General features: G+C 41.5%; 1 non-coding gene across 1 annotated transcript; it reads right to left on the reverse strand.

Moving 5' to 3' along the window:
* Positions 1-3,512: 3,512 nt before the first annotated feature.
* trnam-cau (transfer RNA methionine (anticodon CAU)) lies at positions 3,513-3,584 on the reverse strand. The gene has a single exon. It is a non-coding gene; the product is annotated as a tRNA-Met (tRNA).
* Positions 3,585-6,030: the final 2,446 nt, after the last annotated feature.

Below are 6,030 nucleotides of genomic sequence, written 5' to 3' on the forward strand. Positions count from 1 at the left end.
TCTTCACTCATAAATAACTGATGTACAACCAGTGTCTTTTTTCGCTGGTCCGCAAAAATGATGAGAGAGACATGCACCTATGCATGAACTTTCACACACACACAAATACCGCTCCCCCCCCCCCTCACACACACACACACACACACATACATACGTTCACGCAATAATAATAATAATAATAATAATAATAATAATAAACTGGCGAAATTCATTTTACACAGAAAGGAAAAGATAAATAAGGTGAACAAGAGGGTGTTTCCAGTTTAAGCGTACAGGTCATTTCTTTCAAAGTAAAATGCACAACATCTTGTTGAAGAGAATTTTCACGCTTTGATAGTTGTAGCTCATATGGCTTGAACAGTAAACTTTCAGAGCAGCCAAGCAGGACGATTATAGAGGTATGCCTTACACATTTGAGAAGGTGAAAGGGATACACAAGGTTATGCCGCAGGTGCCGAGAGGACACAAAATCTTAAATATTTCAGTAAAATGGCCACAGGAACATACAGACAAACAACCAAACTAAGCAAAACCAATGGTGCTAGCACATGCAGTAGAAGAAATGTGAGGCGTGTTTAGGTGTGTGTGCATGTCCAGTCATTTGATGCGAAACCTCCTGAACTCAAGCCCTCCATCCTCCAATATATGGATTAATATCACTCACAATATTACAGATTACAGTGCTAGCTAATGACCTGTGTCCATATGCTAATATAATTAAATGGTTGGATTTACTAAAATGAGTGAGCTATGTGAGTGGTGTGGACTGGTTAGCATCAGAAGACAGTTTCAGAGGTCTGACTGAATTGCCAGGCCTGTTATGAACTGTATGGTACAGGCATAGAACACAGTCCCCCCCCCCCCCCCCCCCCCCCCCCCCCCCCCCTTTTTAAGTGCAGAGGATTGTTTATTTGAGTGTGTGTGTGTTAGGTGTTTAAAAAAAAAGAGTATGCCTCAGTTTTTCCTCTGTTGAGACAGTAGTTTTCTCTGCTACCTCAGTTATCCTGTGGATGGTGCAGTGTGCCAACAGTGATAAGAAACTTACAGCACTGGTCAGGTCAAAAGAAACAGTACTGGTCAGATCAAAAGTAAAACATCTCTAATATAGGACCAGAACATTTCACACATAACCTGTGAAAGGTCCTGTTATTATTATGTGGTGCAAAAAACTATGTTAAACTCTGTGAATATGTTATAAAGCATCTTTGAGTTTCTTATAAAATATTACAGCAAGTAGTTATAATACCAAGTGGAACTCTGTGAGTAAATAATTATATTGTTGAGAATTGTTGGGATTTATGCCATTAGGTGACTGAAGTGGCATACTGACGGCGAAATGGTAATTTATCATTTCAAATGTCTACACAGCTTACTTGAAATTATATTGATTAAAAACAATGAGCAAAAACAAATAATGAGCAAACACAATCAATTTTATTTTTTCAAGAAAAGGGAGAGGTTAGAATGGACATGGCAAAAGAAAGCAGCCTGTGTGTCTTGACATCCAACAGCAGTCAACAACTTTAGCTATTGTTAGTAGTCAGCAACCTGCATCTTATTCGCCTCCAACAGCAAGTTTCAAGAAGATTTTTTTGATAATTTTCAAACACATTCTCCAATACAGTGAATAATAAGATGTACTATTATCCTGTCCACAGGAACTGCCTGATGACGTGGTGTCAGAATGGTGTAACATCCCTAACGAATGTTTCTTAGACTTTGTAGAATCATTGGTCTGAATGACTCAAGATATCCTAGGGGGATCCAACCCAACACTATATGGCCAGCAGCTATATCCTTTAATGCACGTACACACACACACACACACACACACACACACACACACTGTTATAGGACTCCTGACCACAAATGCTTCTGGGAGCCTTGAATGCAACTTGGACTTACTGACACTGCAAGACTCTGCCTGTTCTCTGTCCTCTCTTAAAGGACTGTGCCTGGGCAGCCTGAAAAGGCCAGTGGGGTCCAAGCCATGATGCAGACCACACCTGCAAAGTCCACAAAGTGAGAGGCCAGAGTGTATAAGCCTATCTAGCTGCAATCTCTGGTCAAATGAGCAACTCTGCCTTTTTGTCTGTAAGAGCTGGTAGACAGTCCATGTGGTGTAAACAAGGCACACTACCTTCACTTGACCAGACTGTGAAACATTAGTCAGGTAGAGCCAACTGAAGTCCCTTTAACCTAGGTTAGCAGAGGATGGTTCCGATCCATTGAACGCTGGGTTATGGACCCGCACGCTTCCGCTGTGCCACTCTGCTCGACAGCCCCGCAAATGGGACTTCATCCCATGATTGCAGGCCAGTGCTTTATCTATCAGGCCACTTGGGCTGGTGTGTCCCTCCCACCTGCCCTTTTCCTTCACTATGAATCCTGGTTGTGCTGCTTTCAAAGGCCCACAATCCAAAGAGAAGAGAAATTGCCTGAGCAAGCAATAAATGAGCAAGAAGTGGAGGAAACACAAAAGGAAATTGTAACAAATAAGGATATTATGTGACTTGGCACAGAGAGAGCGAGGAAACGAATAGAGGAACAGGGGCAGGAGGAGTAGCTAATAGGATTTGGGATCTTGACAAGAAAAGAACAGAAGAAAAGAAGACCGAACAGTTGGACCAGTGCAAGACTCTGACCTGTTCTCTGTCCTATCTGATGGGACTGTGTACTGACAGCCTGCAAAGCCTGCAAGATGAGAGGCCAGAGTGTTTCACCCTGTCTATCTACAGGTTCGCATTTTGCGGTCTGGTGTGTGCAGTGTGCCTCGTTTCACAACATTGACTGTCTAAAAAGTGTTGCAGACAAGAAGCTAAAGGTCTTGGAAGATGAGGTGGCTGAGAGGTTAAGGTGATGGCCTGCTAGTCTGTTATGCTTTGTATGTGTGGGTTCAAATCCTGTTCCTGTCAGTGTGATTACTAATACGTTGAAAGAAGTCTGCACTCAGAAAGTGTTGTTAGTGTTTTGGTAAAGTTCCTAGCAGTACATGAACAAGATTCCTCTAATTCTACTTTGGCAGGACTGGTGGGGGGAAATGTTTGAATGAATTTCTGCGTTCATTGAGAGCATCAGGCAAAAGCATCCATAGTTTGCTGTGAAATGAGGTCATCATAAGATGCTTGTCAGATCAGGCCAAAGAGCAAAGACTATGTTTAGTATGAGTAGAGAGTATGCCTTTTAGTGACACAGGAGTTCTGGTGGCACTTTCTTCAAGTTCAGGAAGAGACAAATCTCAACTAGCAGAGGATCATCTCTGAACATGGATTTGTGGGAGAGGGGCTGAGTCAAACCACCCTCAGCTTTTAGCACAGACTGGAGCAGCATTATGCTCCTGAAAGAGTGTTTGTTTTCCATCCTCTAAACCGTTGTCACTGAGCAACTCTGCCTTTTTGTCTGCAAAAGTAGTTTGACAGCCCACATTGTTTAAATGAGACACACTGCCTCCAATTCACCAGACTGTTAAGTTCAAACCAGGCAGAGTTGACTGAGATCCTTTTGCCCTGGGTTAGCAGAGGATGGTTTCGATCCATCGACCTCTGGGTTATGGGCCCAGCACGCTTCCGCTGCGCCACTCTGCTCTTGTTTCCTTCATCATGAATGGTGGCTGTTGTGTGTTCAAACACTTAGCAGTGTTGCTCAAAACAGAAGCTTTTCAAAAGGAAAACTCAGCCATCAGCTGATACCCAGTGTAACATCATGCTTCCTGCACTTTACCAGCCTGACTCCTCTGTTTTAGCTCTTTTCCACTAGGATGGTGCTGGTGCCAATGCCGGTGCGGAGCCAGTATTGCCTTGGTGCATTTAGAGAACCAGCCCGCATTTCCACAGGTTTGGGAACTGAACGCTATGTAGCGAAAGTTCGGGTAATTTCTGTGGGGAAAAAATAATTTTGGACAGAATGCATCTGCTTGCTTTTTATAAAATTGCTTTTACGTTGGGATTCCAAACAATGAAACAACTAACGAATTCTGCCCTAAAATGTTTTGCTCTCGGGGCGAAATTCACGAACATAGTAAGTCTGTCACCTAGCTCAAAAATGTAAATGACTGTGTAAATGAAGGTCTACAGTGGTCTATTTGCACCAACCAGAGCCGAAAGAGAGGGAGTTTTTTCTACCGCTCTGGGTCCGAGTATGTTCATGTAAATAACAGCCCGTGTTGATGTAGACACAAATGGTTGCCCATACATCTTGTGTCGTCCATTCGTTCCATGCCATGGAAAAACGTACAAGCCTGGCTGGATTAACGCACACTTCTCGCTCGCCTTGGGTATCGTTGATATATCATTTATTTTGTTCGTTTACAGCAAAAAGATTGAATGAAAAGTGATTGTAAATTAATCCTTATAGTCATACTTAACGCAAAACTGGTTATAACATGAATTGGTGAGGAGAAACGTGGTCAAAATAGTGTGTTTTAACCAAGCTCCCCTTTTCCATCGGCTAAAACCCAAAATTCAACTGTGCTCTACGTCATATAGATTTTGCCCTCTCACGTGGCATCAAACACGACGTTTGGTACATAAAACAGAAATATACATCCAAAACTATCCAGTCACAATTTTCAATAATTATTCATATCTTAATTCAATATGTAAAAAACGAAAATGGCTATAACATTCCGGCCCCTAATTTTTTGTGTAACGAAAAATTACCAAAATTATACATCAATAGCCATTAAGTTAATCATTCATACAACAACCAGAACATAAGCACAAAGCATCCATATGCTGTACATCACCCAAGCAGTGTGTATCATCATCTTTGTACATGACCAAGAATAGCATAGTTTAGGTTTAGAATTCTTACCAAAGTCCATTTAAATGTATGTGGGCCTATGTGTGTATGTGAGAGTCCATGAAAAAATGGATCCATCAAAAAGATAGCTGAAAAGGCTCAAAAAATTCTTCAGTAAGAAAGTCCATGAAAGTAAAACCTTGAGGTCAAAATTTCAAAATATATACATTTAAGCATTAATGCGTCCATTATGGAATACATTCTTATGCATTGGTGTACATCATACATTCAAGTGTGCTTCAAGATTGACTTTCATTTCATTTCATTTCAATATTCAAACATTCAGTCTCAAGTAACACACACATCAACAAGAATTTCCAAACTTATTCTGCTTGAAGCAGAAGGCATAACTTCGTAATAGGCCTTTCCAATTCACCAGTTTGCGTCTTTACACGCACTCTACGTACAAACCCTTTAGAATCTTTCAAAGTTTCTATAATGCGCCCCATAGACCATGAATTCCTGGGGGCAGAGTCATCCATTATAAGGACAAGATCTCCAACTAAGAAGCTTCTATGGGACTTATTCCACTTTTGACGCTGCTGCATTATTGGGAGGTATTCTTTTGCCCATCTTTTCCAAAATAGGTCACTAATATATTGCACTTGTTTCCAGCGCCTTTTTCCATATGTCTCACGCTTTTCAAACAGACCAGGTGGTAGAGTGGGCTTCCCTTTTAACAGTAGAAGGTGATTTGGTGTTAATGCCTCAAGGTCATTTGGGTCATCACTTGATGGTGTTATAGGTCTATCATTCAAAATTGCCTCAACTTCACAAAATATGGTATTGAGGGCTTCATCATCAACTATTTGTTGTTTTGTGACAGAGCAGAGGATCCTTTTAGTTTGTTGCACGAGACGTTCCCAGACACCACCATGGTGAGCTCCATGAGGTGGGTTAAAGGTCCATTTTATCCCATCCTGTGTGAGCGTGTTGTGTATTTTGTTTTGATTCAAGTTTTGTAGTGCTTGTTTTAATTCACGATTTGCGCTCACAAAATTCGTTCCATTATCTGATCTTATTTCTTTGACCTGTCCCCTTCGACAGATAAACCTTCTTATGGCGTTGATGCAGGAATCTGTGTCAAGTGTATGGGCCACTTCAAGATGGACAGCGCGGCATGTTAGACATGTGAATATGACGCCATACCTTTTAACAGTATTCCTTCCTCTTCTTACCTCAATAGGTCCAAAATAATCGACTCCGACCAGAGTGAATGGAGGAAGATCC

This window comes from Chanos chanos, chromosome 8 (assembly GCF_902362185.1).
Source record: "Chanos chanos chromosome 8, fChaCha1.1, whole genome shotgun sequence".
NCBI lineage: Eukaryota > Metazoa > Chordata > Actinopteri > Gonorynchiformes > Chanidae > Chanos > Chanos chanos.